Source organism: Tupaia chinensis, unplaced genomic scaffold, assembly GCF_000334495.1.
Source record: "Tupaia chinensis unplaced genomic scaffold, TupChi_1.0 Scaffold000078_1, whole genome shotgun sequence".
Taxonomy (NCBI): domain Eukaryota; kingdom Metazoa; phylum Chordata; class Mammalia; order Scandentia; family Tupaiidae; genus Tupaia; species Tupaia belangeri.
Genome location: NW_006159539.1, coordinates 5,034,031 through 5,049,771, shown reverse-complemented (window position 1 = coordinate 5,049,771; position 15,741 = coordinate 5,034,031). Strand labels below are relative to the sequence as shown.

The 15,741-nt window shown below is 42.1% G+C and overlaps 1 protein-coding gene and 1 non-coding gene across 5 annotated transcripts in view; one reads left to right on the top strand and one right to left on the bottom strand.

Annotated features, from left to right (window-relative positions):
• The window catches only part of SH3GL3 (SH3 domain containing GRB2 like 3, endophilin A3), a 96,354-nt gene that overhangs the window by 45,661 nt on the left and 34,952 nt on the right, over positions 1-15,741 (top strand). The window lies entirely within an intron of this gene.
• LOC114006605 (U6 spliceosomal RNA) lies at positions 5,288-5,391 on the bottom strand. Its single transcript, XR_003548320.1, has one exon. It is a non-coding gene; the product is annotated as a U6 spliceosomal RNA (small nuclear RNA).

Genomic DNA, 15,741 nt, shown 5'->3' with positions numbered 1-15,741 from the left:
ACACCGGGTGAGTGTGCATGCTTGCTCAAGATCCCAAGAGGAGAATGGAAGAAAAGGGATTGAGCTGTCGCCATCCCCCCAGGGGTAATTTCTCACTTCCTGTTTCTCTCTGCCTTTCCTGCGAGCGCACATGCCCTATAGAAAAACCTCTGCAAAAAAAAAAAAAAAAAGCTCAAATGTGGTCAGTGTACACAATGAAATGTTTAGGGATAAAGAGTATTATATCTGCAGGTTGTTTTTAAAATAGTTTAATGGCAAGAAGGGGAGAGAGAAAAAAGGGACTGATAAGAGTGAATGAGGTAAAGGTAGGGATCTGGTGAAGGGTACTAAGCATTCCCTGTGGTTTTGGAGAGTTGTCGGAACATCTCTGTAAACCAGACATCATTTCAAAGAAAAAAAAATTAAAGCAAAAGCAAATTCTTTGAATGTAGCTCATTAAACAGAATGAGATGATTCCAGAAAAGCTTGTTATTCTTATATTTCTTTAAGAGAGATTTTGGCTATAGGGTGTGTGCACTCACCAGAGACACGGAAAGCAAGACATCACCTTCTAGGGGAATGGCCATGCCTCAGTCCCTTCTTCTGCATTCTCCTCTTGGGATTTTGGGCACATGCATGTAAATTTTAAGCTGCCAGGTCTGGGACTCGAACCATAATTGACTATGTGGGAGTCCAGCAACAAAACCATTATGCCACCTGCTGGTCCCTTTTCAAACAAATTTTTTTTAGCTATATGTAGAAATAGTAGTGTTTTGTAGTTATGGTTAATTCGTGTAGAAACAAGTTACATTTTGGCCAGGTATTGGTGCACCGTTTTTGGACCTTTGGTATTTAAGCAGAGGAGAAATGGATTCATCTTATTCACAGCTCTCAAAGGTCAAACTTCTGCTCCCTGAGTGTGGTAGGCAGAATAATGGCCTACCACATGTCCGTATCCTAATGCCTAGAACTTGTGTTACCTTATATGGCAAAGCAATTTGCAGACGTGATTGAATTAATGATCTCCAGGGCCACCGGTGGCATAGTCGTGAAGGTGGCTGGGTCCCACCAGGATCCAAATAGCCATCTGTGTGGTCTGAGTCCCGACCTGGTGGCTTAGAAAAACACCAGGTGCATGTGTGAGCATGCCCAAAATCCTGCAAGGAGGGAGGAATGGGGAAGAAGGACCATCCCCATGGAGGAGTGCATTTTCATTTTCTTTTTTCCTCTCTCCCTCTTTCTCCAGCAAGTACATGCACCTGAGAGCAACGTAAAACTAAGCATCTTGAGATGGAAGGATTATCTTGGATTGTCTGATTGGGCCCAATTATAATCACAGTGTTCTTTTTAAAATAGAGGCAGGAGAGAAGAGGAGAAAGCTCCGAGACAGGGATGATGTGAGGAAGGAGTCAGGTGCCAAGGAATGCAGGCGACCCCCAAAAGCTAGAAAAGGCAAGACAACAGATATCCCCTAGAGCCTTCGGAAAGAACCAGCCATCTTTGATTTTAGTTGAGACTACTGACCTCCAGAACTGTAGGAAGTAAATTTGTTTCTCCTTAAGTCACTGCATTTTGGTCATTTTTAAAATGTTGCCAGAGAGCACATGTGCTTGTTGGGGAAGGGGGAGAGAGAGAGAGAGAGCGAGCGAGCAAGCCAGCATCTCCCACCTCATCTTCCCTCCTGAAAGGGATGTATGTGCCCAGTGTGTTTACAAGCCGCCGGGTCCTGGACTTGGACCATGTTGGTGGCTTTGTGGCTGCCCCCTTGGTTATTTGTTACAGCATCCAGAGGGAACAGATCTATTAGGGGAGTGGATTCTGTGCCTGCAGATAGAAGTAGGAGTGATGCCCACATATGAGCTTTGGCTCCTTGTCATCAGCATTTCAAAGAGTTGTCCCCTGGCCCAGATAAACTCTTTAACACTTCGCGTGATTGCTTGTGCCTGATTCTGGTCTGCAGCTTTAATCACTTGTATGGCAGATGGAGTCGCAGTAAGTTCCAGAGCCTAAGGCCAGAGCTTGTTAATGCCTGGCAGAGATGTCACGATGCTTCGATGCTTTGGGTTGATTTTGCTTGAAAGTGCCTCGATTTAGGTAGTGAGGTTGTAGTTTTGTCTTGAGTAAAGGGGGAATATAGGTGAGAGGGGGCGGGGGAGAGGAGTATAGGTGAGAGAGGGAGCGAGGGGGTACAGGTGAGTGAGGGAGGGGGAAGGGTACAGGTGAGAGAGGAAGGGGAGGGGTACAGGTGAGAGGGGCAGGGGAGAGGTACAGGTGAGAGGGGCAGGGGAGAGGTACAGGTAAGAGGGGGAGGGGAGAGGTATAGGGGAGAGGGGGAGGGGGAGGGAATGCCAGCTGAACTCTAGGCAGGGTTTCCGCCAACCTGTGTGAAGTAGGGACTCCTCATAGAGACGCCTTATGTTGACCTAAATTTAGTTTTATTGTACTGTTACTCTAATCTGTATATACATAAAACTTAAGTGTTAACATATGCTTATGGCTTTAAGACAACTATAAACTCGAAACTCATTTCCAATTAAATGCAAATAAAACTACAAACACAGTAAAATTCAAATTAACACCACCGAGTTAATGCCATGGCTAATATGTTTTGCTGAATCTAAACTGGTATTCCTAATGTGATTTCACACATGCTTGTAAAATTCTCACATAGTCTTTATCTCAGTGGAGTTATGCTTCATTCACGACGACATATTGTTCTGTTGCAAGAAGTATATCCATCACCGTAATTAATTGATCTACCGAGAACAGTTTGCAGAGTCTCGTGCAAGTGTTCAAATGGCTTCATTTATGTAAAAATCAAAAATAGACCCCGGTAGCGATGATTGGTGCTGAACGCTCAGGGTTACAGTCCGCCCAGTGGTAATCCGCGAGGGGAGGGAGGCGGTCGTGTTGGGATGGGGTAGAGGCTTCGGGATTGCTGGCAGTGTGTAGTTTCATGACCTGGGAATTTGTTTCTTCCGACTTTTTACTGTGCTAATTTTTAAGGGTATAAGATGTAAGTGTGCAGACGGTGGGATTATTATGACATGAACACTGATGTCACCTGCCAAGGTCAAGAAATGGAACAGGGCCTCCTCTGTCACCCCCATAGGTCCTCATACTCGTATCTCCTCCCTCCCTCCCCATAACTGCTACCCTACCCACTGTGACAGTCCCTTACTGCTTTTATTTATACACGTAAAACCTAAGTAGGCATCCCTAAAGATCGCGGGTTACTTTTGCCTGTGTTTGAATTTATAAAAACGAGGCCATGTTGTATCTTTCATGTTTGACTTCTTTTCACTTGACATTCCTTTTTTAAGGTCTGTCATGTTCGTGTATCTGTAGTTTGAGTGTGTGTGCGTGTGTGTGTGTGCATGAGGTGAGGAGCACGGAAGTGTCATGCTACATGCTTCAGAGGGACAATGGACAAGACTCCATGCCATGGTGTTTTGTGGAGGAAGGGGCCAAAGAAGGGAAAGGGAAGTAAGCGTCATCTTCTTCACTGGATCGTTTTTAACTGTCAGAGGGCACAGGTACTCACAAGGAAGAGTGGGAGATAGAGAGAAAGAGAGAAAGAGACAGAGAGAGAATGCCCCTCAGTAGGGCATGGCCATGGCACAATCCCTTTTCCATTTATCCATTCTGTTGGGATTTAGGGCATGAATGCACATGTGCTTGGCTTTTTTTTTTTTTTTTTTTTCCCCCAACTCCCTGGATGGCTAATATGTTTTGCTGAATCTAAACTGGTATTCCTAATGTGATTTCACACATGCTTGTAAAATTCTCACATAGTCTTTATCTCAGTGGAGTTATGCTTCATTCACGACGACATATTGTTCTGTTGCAAGAAGTATATCCATCACCGTAATTAATTGATCTACCGAGAACAGTTTGCAGAGTCTCGTGCAAGTGTTCAAATGGCTTCATTTATGTAAAAATCAAAAATAGACCCCGGTAGCGATGATTGGTGCTGAACGCTCAGGGTTACAGTCCGCCCAGTGGTAATCCGCGAGGGGAGGGAGGCGGTCGTGTTGGGATGGGGTAGAGGCTTCGGGATTGCTGGCAGTGTGTAGTTTCATGACCTGGGAATTTGTTTCTTCCGACTTTTTACTGTGCTAATTTTTAAGGGTATAAGATGTAAGTGTGCAGACGGTGGGATTATTATGACATGAACACTGATGTCACCTGCCAAGGTCAAGAAATGGAACAGGGCCTCCTCTGTCACCCCCATAGGTCCTCATACTCGTATCTCCTCCCTCCCTCCCCATAACTGCTACCCTACCCACTGTGACAGTCCCTTACTGCTTTTATTTATACACGTAAAACCTAAGTAGGCATCCCTAAAGATCGCGGGTTACTTTTGCCTGTGTTTGAATTTATAAAAACGAGGCCATGTTGTATCTTTCATGTTTGACTTCTTTTCACTTGACATTCCTTTTTTAAGGTCTGTCATGTTCGTGTATCTGTAGTTTGAGTGTGTGTGCGTGTGTGTGTGTGCATGAGGTGAGGAGCACGGAAGTGTCATGCTACATGCTTCAGAGGGACAATGGACAAGACTCCATGCCATGGTGTTTTGTGGAGGAAGGGGCCAAAGAAGGGAAAGGGAAGTAAGCGTCATCTTCTTCACTGGATCGTTTTTAACTGTCAGAGGGCACAGGTACTCACAAGGAAGAGTGGGAGATAGAGAGAAAGAGAGAAAGAGACAGAGAGAGAATGCCCCTCAGTAGGGCATGGCCATGGCACAATCCCTTTTCCATTTATCCATTCTGTTGGGATTTAGGGCATGAATGCACATGTGCTTGGCTTTTTTTTTTTTTTTTTTTCCCCCAAGTCACTGGAGATGGGATTTGAATTGCAGTCGGCCATGTGGGATCTGGCTCCCTTAACCAGTAGGCTCCAGGCATGGCCCTTCATTGGATCTTAAAATGTATTGTATTCATAAAGAGGAAAAATAAATATTTAAAATAGGTCTGTATTCTATTGTATACTTAAATTTGCCAGGAGAGTAGATTTTAGTGCTTTTAACACACCCGCCCATGTAACTATGTAAGATAATGGATAGGTTAATTGGCTTCACTCTAGTAGTCATTTGTGTGTATATCAAAACAACACATTGTATACCTTAAAATGTATAGTAAAAGACTAACCAAAAAGAAAAAAAGGTGTATTTCTCTTAACCAGTTAGATACGCAGTATAAAGTTGAATTTAGAATCTAAAAGTCTAGTTATATGGATCACGGGCCCAGGATTCTTTTTTTTTTTTTTTCCCCTCATTAGTTGTTTGTTTATTTAAGGCACATGACATTAAAATATGGAACGCTTCACGAATTTGCGTGTCATCCTTGCGCAGGGGCCATGCTAATCTCTGTATCGTTCCAATTTTAGTATATGTGCTGCCGAAGCGAGCACACCGGCCCAGGATTCTATGCATGCTCAGCTGGCCTCTTTCTAAGGTTTCAGGACCTTCTTACTCATTTTTATTCCTCCCTTTCCAAAAAACTGAAAAGCAGGGTCTTTTTGTTTGTTTGTTTGTTTTTCCTGGCAGGATAATTGTTAACCAGATGTAGAGCTTTCTGTGGTGGGAGGTGTGATATCCTATGAGCAAAACCTGAACTCTTTAACAAAAGCAAACAATAGAGCAGAGGGGATTCTGTACCCTAAATCAGAGTCCAGTTAGGGTACAGAATTCTCCGAAGTATTTCACCCTCTGGGAACTGGGGAACAAAGGAAAGCGGTGGCAGCAGTATTAATAGAAAACCTAAGAGGAGCTTGGTGCTCCTGCCCCAGGGGGTAGGGAGAATTGGGACTTGGGTGGCGGAGGAGACACCACAGGACTTGTGCTGGCAGTGCCAAAGACTGGGCGCTAGATCTTCTCCCCCGCTAGAAGGATGCTCGCGGGACCAAGAGCAGAAATGCGGCCCTTTCTATCCCTCTCTTTCCCCCATCAGATCATTGCTAGAAAGCAGTGGCAAGGAGGCCTGGGAAGTGTCGACTGCAGAATAGATGCAGAATGGGCTTGGGCTGAGAGACAGTAGGCAAGTAATAACCCGCACAGATTCTGAGCAGCGAACTGTTCAGTCTAGAACATGGATAGTCTTCCTCAAATTCCTTCTCCTGTAACTATTGATATGGGCACATGCACTCCCTTACCTCCCTTCTCTGTAGGGCTGACAGAGGAAGAGGCAAGCCTTTGTGGACCTCGTATTTATAAGTCTGTTGGCTCTTGTTAAAGCACGCTCATGCCCTTGGTTACAGTCCTACTGCTACCTTAATTTAGCTCCAGAATTCAACTTGACCCACTACTCAGAAATTAGGTTCTCATGTTGTCACTGGAGCTGCTTTTTTAAAAGAAAAAATACTGAATATTCCTCATCAATAATTTAAATTTGACAAAGAAAAGGCAAAATATGTGCAGGTTCTAAGATCTGCTATGAGATCACAGAATGGTCTTTTCTTGGGACCAGAAGATGGCATAATGGTTATGTCACCGGACTCCCATGTAGTTGGCTATGGTTCGAGTCCCAGGCCTGACAGCTTAAAACTCACTCTGGCGTGTATGTGTGTGCGCAAGATCCTGAGAAGAGAACAGAGAGAAGAGATTGCAGCATGGCTTTACCCTGGAGGGTGATTTTTCGCTTTCTGTCTCTGTCTCTGCAGCAAGCACTCATATCCTACAGCAAAAATCTCTCTTAACAACAACAACAACAACAAAAAGAATAATCTTTTCTTGATTTATGTAACCAATACAACTTTCTATGTGACTATGGGAACAGTCTTGTGTAAGCTAGAGTAAGTACTATTTAAAAATAATTTTTAAAAATGCGAGATGTCGGAACGAGTGGATGGCATAATGGTTACATTGCTGGACTCCCACATAGTCAGCCATGGTTCGAGTCCCAGACCCAGTGACTTAAAACTCATACTGGGCATATATGCCCAAAATTCCAAGAGGAGAATCGAGGAGAAGGGATTGAGATGTGGCCATCCCCCTGTGGGGGTGATATCTCACTTTCTGTTTCTCTGTGAAGTGCACGTGCCCTATAGCAAAAATCTCTCTAAAAAAGAAAAAAAAACCTGAGGTATGGGGCCAGCAAGTGGTATGGTGATTAAGGTGCTGAACTCCCACATGGCTGGCTGTGGCTGAGTCCCAGACATAGAGGCTTGGAAATCACATCGGGCACTTGTGCGTACGTGCCCAAAATCCTGAGAGAAGACTGGAGAGACGGGATTCCTGCAAGACCATCCCTGAGGGGTGATTTCTCACTTTCTCTCTCTCTGTCTCTCTCCAACAAGTACATGTGCTCTCTGGCAAAGATGTTAAAAAAAAAAAAAGATAAGTTATATTAATGATAATAATTATATATTAACTATATGAAATTAATTACATGTGTAATATATCATTTATCTATGAATCATTTGTATTTGTTTATTAATATGTTATTTGTATATAGTGTGTGTGAGGTGCAAGGGGAGAAATCATTTGACAGATGGAAAAACATGAAGTTCTCTGTTGAAAAAAATACTGTATACATCATGATGAGGACTTTTTTTTATAGATCCCGAGAGGAGAATGGAGGAGAAGAAGGGATTGCGGCATGGTCATCCCCCCAGGGGGGTTATTTCTCGCTTTCTGTCTCTCTGTCTCTCTCTGTCTTTCTGGTGAGCGCACACGCCCTATAGTGAAAACCTCTCCAAAAAAAGGAAAAAAAAGAATTATTTTATTTAACTTGATTTATTTATTTAAATTTGACCAAAGAGGGACAAAGAGAAAGAGAGAGAAAATGAGAAAGCAAGCCACCAGGTTTGGGACTCAAACTGCGGTTGGCCATGTGGGAGCCCAGCATCCTTAACCACCATACCACCTGCAGGCCCCCATGATGGGGACTTAATATAAAATGTGAAATGAGTTAAAAAAAAATTTAGGTTTAAAAAAGAGACAAAGAGAAAGATAAGGAGAAAATATAAAGGTAATGAGAAGGGACCTGCGAAAGAAAAAAAAAAGTTTAAATATTTATCTTTTTTCTAAGTTGTAGAGATGTTCAGCATTTCGAGAAAGGCAGAACCCAAATCTGAATTTGTACAAGTAGACAAAAAGGTAATTTCTGCATCAATATTGTTCCATTTCCCCAAAGGATTCTTTGGTGGTGCCTTTAAACGAGCAGACTTCTAAAGTGAATTTAAAATGTTTTGAATTATGGGAAACGCACACTTTTCCAAGGATATATCCTGTAAAGTAAGTACAGTTGTAAAGTATTAGAGTGAGGTCATGAACGCTTCTACAGGAAGGAAAAGAATGTGGCATTTTTCTCTCTTTTTTTCCCCTTCTATCAACAGCTCAAAATAGACCAACAGTACATCGTATTGTTACTATTTATTTGCCACAATATCAATGGCATTTCATTGGATTTTAGTCCTTTAGCCTTGAACTAAAATAAGGTTGTGGAAACAAGTGAGTACTGTGGAGACAGACGCCTGGCCCTTGGAAAAGTTTGGGAGAGTGTGCATAGAAAGTGGTGTGGGGTGGGCCAGCCAGGGGCCTAGTGGTTATGGGAACCGAATCCCACCTGGTCAAATGCACTTCCAAATGCAGTCCTCTGTAACTTGAAACCATGCCTGGTGCACAACCAACATCCCAGCAGGATGGACAGAGAGAAGGGATTGCAGAGTGACCACACCCCATTGGGAGGTGTTTTTCTCCTCCCCTTGTGTCTCTGGCCTTTGTATTTTTGGGCAAATTAAAAAGAAAAAAGGAAAGGAAAAAAAGTGGTATGGAGTGGGCTTCCTGAGAGGGGAGCACAGAGAAGACACCAGAAAGGTATAGAAGAGGAACCTACCCAAGATAGATTTTTTCCTACATGAAGTTGCCCCGTGGAGGGAAGGGTGGAATTCCCAAGCCATTCCAAGTGGCAGCAAGGGTTTCTTATTTTGGCTTTTGAGCTGTGGCTTGAGGTTGGGGAGCTTTTATGAAACTTTGGCAATGTCTGGTCTTTATATCTAGATGGAAATCCAACCTTATACATCCCTGTGTCCTAACTATTTGCCTCCCTCTCCTTTCCTTTTGTTCCTGCCATTATCATTCTTACTCCCCAGTGGCCTCAGGTCTCCAAACACAAATGCGAATATGGAATCAGTGAGGATTCTCTTCCATGAGAGCCATCTAGCAGTTGTAAGATTAGAAATTCTTTTCTTTTTTTTTTTTTAAACTTCACTGAAATTCTCAGGCCAAGAGAGCACATGTTTAGGGACATTATGATTATTTTCTTCCAATCCAAAGAAGACAGCAAATAGGCGCCAACTCTTCCACACTTGTACCAAGCAAAGCACTGTTATAATGGAGGTCAGGGACAGGATAATGATGACTCGAGCTGAGGATATGTTCATGGGAGTGGAGAAAAGGAAATGAGATCAAGAAATGCTTGCTATGCAGAATAGATAGCACTTGAGGTGTGTATGTGCGAGGGGAGGGAGGGAAGGTCCATGCATATACATGTTAGGGAGCTATATGGAGATGTGGCCCTGAAGGGTTTGACTGGCAAGGTGTTGATTGCATCAGCCTTTCTTCCAGAAAGCGTCAGCACCTGCAAGTTTTAGTTTTCTTTTCTCAATCTAAATGTTGTAGTCTTTCTGTTGTCTTGTCATGAGGCTGCATCTTACTTTAAAAGATAAATCTAATAGGGGCATGCCTTTTGCTGGTAACTTTCTCTTCAGCTGGTTTTTAATAGAATTGATGTTCATTTATGTAGGTAGATGCCGTGTCTTTAAAAAGGTCATGGAAAACATGTATTAGGAAAAAAACTTTGTAGAAATTTCAAAATTTTTTGCACCGAAGTAAACTAATACTTTGATTCCATTTTCTTTGGACTTCTGTTTTTTGGTTTTTTGGGTTTTTTTTGAGAGGTTTTTGCTATAGGGTGCATGTGCTCACCAGACAGAGACAGACAGAGAGACAGAAAGCGAGAAATAACCCCCCAGGGGGGATGACCATGCCACAATCCCTTCTCCTCCATTCCCCTCTTGGGATCTTGGGCACGCGGGCACGCACGCATGCATGCACATACGCTCGGCATGAGTTTTAAGCCACCGAGTCCGGGACGTGAACTGCGATCAACTACATGGGAGTCCAGCGACATAGCCATTACGCTAACTGCTGGTCCCTCCTGTTTTCTTTGGACTTCTAAAGTATCCATGTTTGCATGCACGTGCGTGTGTACAAATGTTGGGGGAGTCTTAAAATTGTTCTAAAGTCTAAGAAAACTTGCCAGTTTTGTCAACTGTGTGAGTGGTGATTCCTCTAATTGAGAAGGTGGTATAGGCCGAAGAGTGGAATGATGAGTTAATACATTTTTAGTTTGAAGTATTTTTGGAATATCAAAGAAAATTTCTGGGAGGCAATTAGTACAAAAAAATGTTTTTTTTTTGAAGTTTAAGAGAGAATTTTGGCTAGAGATATGGGTTTTCAAGTCAATAAAAATATAGTCAATTAATAAATTCATGATAAATAAAATCATCCAGGGAGAATTTTTATTGCAAGGAAAAGAGAAGACCAACCTTCACTGAAGAAAAAGAAATCATGAAATTAATGGAAGCGTGTTAGGGAGGAAGGGGATGAGATGCAGATCACAGAGGCCAAGAAAAGGGGTAGTTTCAAGCAGGGAATGGCCAGCAGTCAGAATGTCTCCAAGTGGTCATCTAAGTCACAAGTTGAACTTTGTGTGTGCCCATGGGTGTGTTTGTGAGAGAGAGACAGACACTGGTATTTTTCCGTATTAAGTAATTCTGAGCACGATGGTCTACCACACACACATATGGGTCAGCACTTCCTTCCACTCTCTGATGCCATCTGCTCCCTGCCTTTGAGGAATTTCTCACCATTTACGATCTGTCGTTGGCATTCCATCTCGTTCAGCATTATGGATGTGTCATATGCCTCTCTGTATATTTAGAAGTTTATATAAAGGTATTTGGTACAGCAGGGAGAGAAAGATGCATACATTTGGTCCACTATCTTGATGCAATTTCTGCAATATTTACTAGGTGCATTTGATCTACTTCCATCCTCGGGGTAAGATTATTTATTTATTTATTTTAAATCATGCTGCTTGAGTCAGAAAAGAAAACTGGTTTTTGTCTCTTCTTTCTCAACATAGATCACTTCTGTAATCCCTAAATGTGTAGGGATTTCTCCCCACTAGCTAACACGCAAGCAGTCTTGTCTATAGCAGACTTCAGCTGGGAGTCCTTTACTCCAGTTAGACTCTGACACTACCTGGAGAGTGCACCAGGTCCCGTAGGTTGTGGACTCAATACCACAGGCTGCTCCCATTTCAGACACTTCACAAGTCTGGGCCTCCAGGACTTCAGACCCGCCAGCTACGATTTGGGTTTCCTGTGATCCTCCTCGCTCCTTGGATTTCATTCATTTGTTAGAAGATCTCAGAGAACTCAGGGAAACACTTATTTATAGCTACGAGAGAGCCAGCAGGTTGACTGCAGTTCAAGTTTCAGACCTGGTGGCTTGAAAATCCTGCCAGGCACATGTATGTGTGTTCCCAAAGTCCCAAGAGAAGAATGGAAGAGAAGGGATTGTGGTGTGGCCATCTCCCCTGAGGAGTGATTTCTCACTTTCCCTATCACTGTCTCTGTCTGTCTCTCTCTGGTGAGTGTACATGCCCTATGGCAAAAACCTAAAAAACAAAAACAGCTACCAGCTTATTATAAAAGATGTCACAAAGGACACACATGAAGAGATGGATAGGGTAAGACGTGTGTGTGTGTGTGTGTGTGTGTGTGTGTGTATGAAAAAAACACTTTCTGCATGCTCCAGGAACTTTCACATGTTCCAGCTGTCCAGAAGCTCTTAGATCCTGTCCTTTGGATTTTTCTGGAGTCGTCATTGCATAGATATGAAGGTGCTCATAGATGGGGTGGGGAAAGCCAGGAAGACCGGTCCACTAAGTTTCTTGACCTCTCTATGTGGTATTCCTTCTTAATCAAGGACAAAAGCCCAAACACTTAGGAGCCCAAGAATGAAAATACTAATATATATGTATACGTGAATGTGCATATATTTGTATATGTATGTAAAATAACCACAATATGATGAGATTTCAAGTGGTATTTAGGGCACAGAGAACCCAGTCACAATGTAATAGCCTCTGGCATTTTTTCTTCTGTGGAGTATGGATTATTTGACTCTGTGTGGTTCAGTTGTGATTCTGCTGAACGGAGACTTCCAGATGTGGACCATCAGACATGACTGTTATTTCTCCTGTTCAGAGGAGGAAGATGTGGGCCAGCACTGCTTGTTAACCTTTCTTCTGGACAAGCAAGTCAGGATAAATACACCGCATATACATTTAAACTTTGGGTACAGGGTTCGTGGAAAAGGTGAACATTTTTTAAATGGAAATGAAACATACCTACAAGGAAGTGACAGATCTTAAGTATATAGCTTCATGCAGCTTGACAGAGACATGTTGACATGACTAATTTATATATAGGACATTACCAGCACCCCAGAAGGCTCCCCCTCCCCTAACCTAAAGGTGGATTTTGTTTGTGTGCATGTCTGCAGGCAAGGAATTTTCTCAGTGTTGTCTGAGTCTTTTGCCTTCCCGTGCCCTATAGCAAAAACCCCTCAAAAGAAAAAAATAAGATATATTCACTGGGGATAGAATTTTAAGTAAGCAGATAGTTTCTGTCAGCACTTACATATTGACAGATGGGGACCAGTGGATGGCATAATGGCTGTGTTGCTGGATTCCCATGTAGTCGACCGGGACCCAGTGGCTTCAACTCACGCCTGTCACATGTGCGTGTGTGCCCAAGATCCCGAGAGGAGAGCGAAGGAGAAGGGATTGTGGCATGGCCATCCCCCCAGGGCAGAGAGGGGGTGATTTCTCACTTTCTGTCTCTCTGTCTCTCTCTGACTTTCTGGTGAGTGTACGCGCCCTATAGCAAAACCCTCTCAAAAAAAAAAAAAAAAATAGCGACAGATGCTGTCATTGTCGTCAGCTGACAGTCTTTGTTGCTGTCTTAAATGGAATATGTGTATCTTTCTTTGATTGCTTTTGAGTTTCTTTCTTTGTCCTTGGTCTTTAATCGTCTGGCTATGTGTCTAGGTATGCCTTTTTTCTTTCTCATATCAATTCTGCTTGGCATTCATAGAGAAGCTTGAATCTGTAGCTTGATGTCTCTTTTTGGTATTTTGAGTAATTCTTGGCCATCTCCAATTTTTCCAATATTGCTCATTCCCATTTCTCTGTTTTCTTGTTTTAGATCTCTAAAATGCACTCGTATCAGTTATTTTCACCATGTATAATATGTTTATGCTTCTTTTTGTGTTTTTCATCTTCTTCCCTTTTACGTTTAGTTTGCATACTACTGACTTATATTCTACTTCACATACTTCACAAAATACAGCACTTTTTTATCAAGAGCTTTCATTTTCTCTCTTTTCCAATTTTTGAGTAGAAATTGACATTGTCATCTATTTTCTTGAATGCAGTCATCATAGTCATGTTAAAGATCATTTCTGATGGCAATATTGAGAATAACTCATTGATTATCTTTTCTTATTTTTTCATCGTTTGATTTAGTCTTTGGGTACACCAGATGGTTTTTTCTTTTAGTAGCAGATATTATGTGTGAAGAACTAGAGCAGTTCTAGGTGCTATGTCTTCCTCCAGGGATGATCAAGTTTTGTTCTGGCAGATAATGAGACTCAAAGCTGATAACCATGATACAAACAAGGACTGAAATCATTCAAGGTTGCATTTCAGACTTTGTGAGGTCATGTCTCTTTCTGAGTTATGGTTACACTTAGGCATTAGGCCTTCTGGCATGAACTAAAATCCCAAGGTTTTTACTGAGGTATCTTTATTGGTGAGCCATGAGCTCCAGTTTTTGCCCCTGGGCACTGTGATACTGCAGAAATCTCCTTGTGTTCTAGCAGCCTCTTTGTACTGGTTTCTGAGCATCTGGCCTTCTGTGTACTCAGCTCAGGAATTGTCAGAAACCTTAAGAGGAAATGGAACATAGCCTGTCAGGTTTATTTCTTTATGTTTCCCCTTTTCCCAGAAACTTGGTCTATTATATTGTGGTCTCCTTGGTTACAGCGCATTCTTAGTCTGCTACAAGTTTCAGGCTGGTGCTTTTTGCTCAAACTTTTTGTCCTATGCTTTTAGGTAGAAAATCGCCCAAAGGGAATAAACAGCTATGAATGTGTGACTCCCGTCAGTGTATCTCTCTGGCTACCTTGATGCTTTGATGCCCGTGAAAATGTTTCTTTTTTTTTTTTTAATTTAAAGATTCGGAAAAAATTTAGACTTATTGAGAAGTTGGAAAATTATTATAGAGAGTTTACATAGACCCTTCACTCATCTTTTCCTCATTTTAGCTTACAAGTAACATTTATTATTATATTTCAACTGAGTATTGCCATATTTTCTACGCTAGTAAAACAAAGCATGACTGCTAACTGGTTGAAAGAAAAAACAAGGGAACCAATAGATAGGGTGAAATTTTTGGATCAGTGCTTTTCACAGTGGGTTCCTCAGAAGACTGCTCTTCAGTCCTCATATTAGACCTTGCCCATAGCCAAATAAGCATGGAAAGTATAATATCTTATATGTAACCTCTTGGAAATTCACAGTGCCCACTACCATTTTAGAGCTTCTGAAAGTCTTTTAGTAAACAAATCTGCCAGAGTTGCGTTTTTAGGAGATTTCCCCAACTATGCAGTGTTTGATGAAGAATCTTTAGGATTTCTCATCATACCCTTTAGCTTGGCATTTGAGAATCTGGGATCTGACCCTGCCTACCTCACAGAAATGGTGAAAACACAATTTCTTGGTGTTTTCATTTTTTAGCACCTTTGCCTACACCAGTAGTTCTCAACTGGCTGCAGACGTTTTTGGTTATTACGATATGGTGTGTGTGTGTGTGTGTGTGTGTGTGTGTGTGTGTTACTGGCATTTCCGTGGGTAGAGACCAGGGCTGCTGCTAAATGTCTGGGGATGCACAGGACAGCCTGCACCACCCAGCATTACCTGGTCTAAATATGCATCGTGCTGAGCTGATAAAACCTCCCTTTACCCTGCACACTCCTGCCTCTGGGTCTTTTTTTAATTTATTTTTTTTTTCCGGGTGTCTCATCCCTGAAGGCCTTTCCTTTAATTTCCCCAGTGAAATATCTGTTCTCCTTTCAAAGCCAGCTCAAAAGCCAGGTCTCATAAGAACAGGCCCTGTGTGAGCCTGCCCCCACTGCTATGGACGCCCATCGACTTCTCTGTGCATCACTGAAACGCCTGTTCCTTCAGTACGTTTACAGTATGATTATATTTTAATTTTTTTTTTTTGAAATGAGCACATACTATTGGAAAAAAATGGCAGTAACACATTGAGTCTTTGCAGGGTTGCCACAGGCCTTTGATTTGTAAACAGTGCATTATCTGGGGAGTATAATAAAACAAGCTATGCCTGTAAAAAGAAATATCGGGTCATCTAAAAAGTCATAACACATTTTTGTGTAGAAAAATATTGAAAAATACCTTGACTTTCTGATGACCCAATAATTCTTCCTTTTTGTGTCTATAACCTATCTAATACTTTTACCCTCATACTATTTTTTACTGTATTTATTTATTTACATGTTTTTCTCTGCTACCATAATGTAAGTTTCTTTCTTTTTTTTTTTTTTGAGAGGTTTTTGCTATAGGGCACGGGCGCTCGCCATACAGACAGAGAGAGACAGAGAGA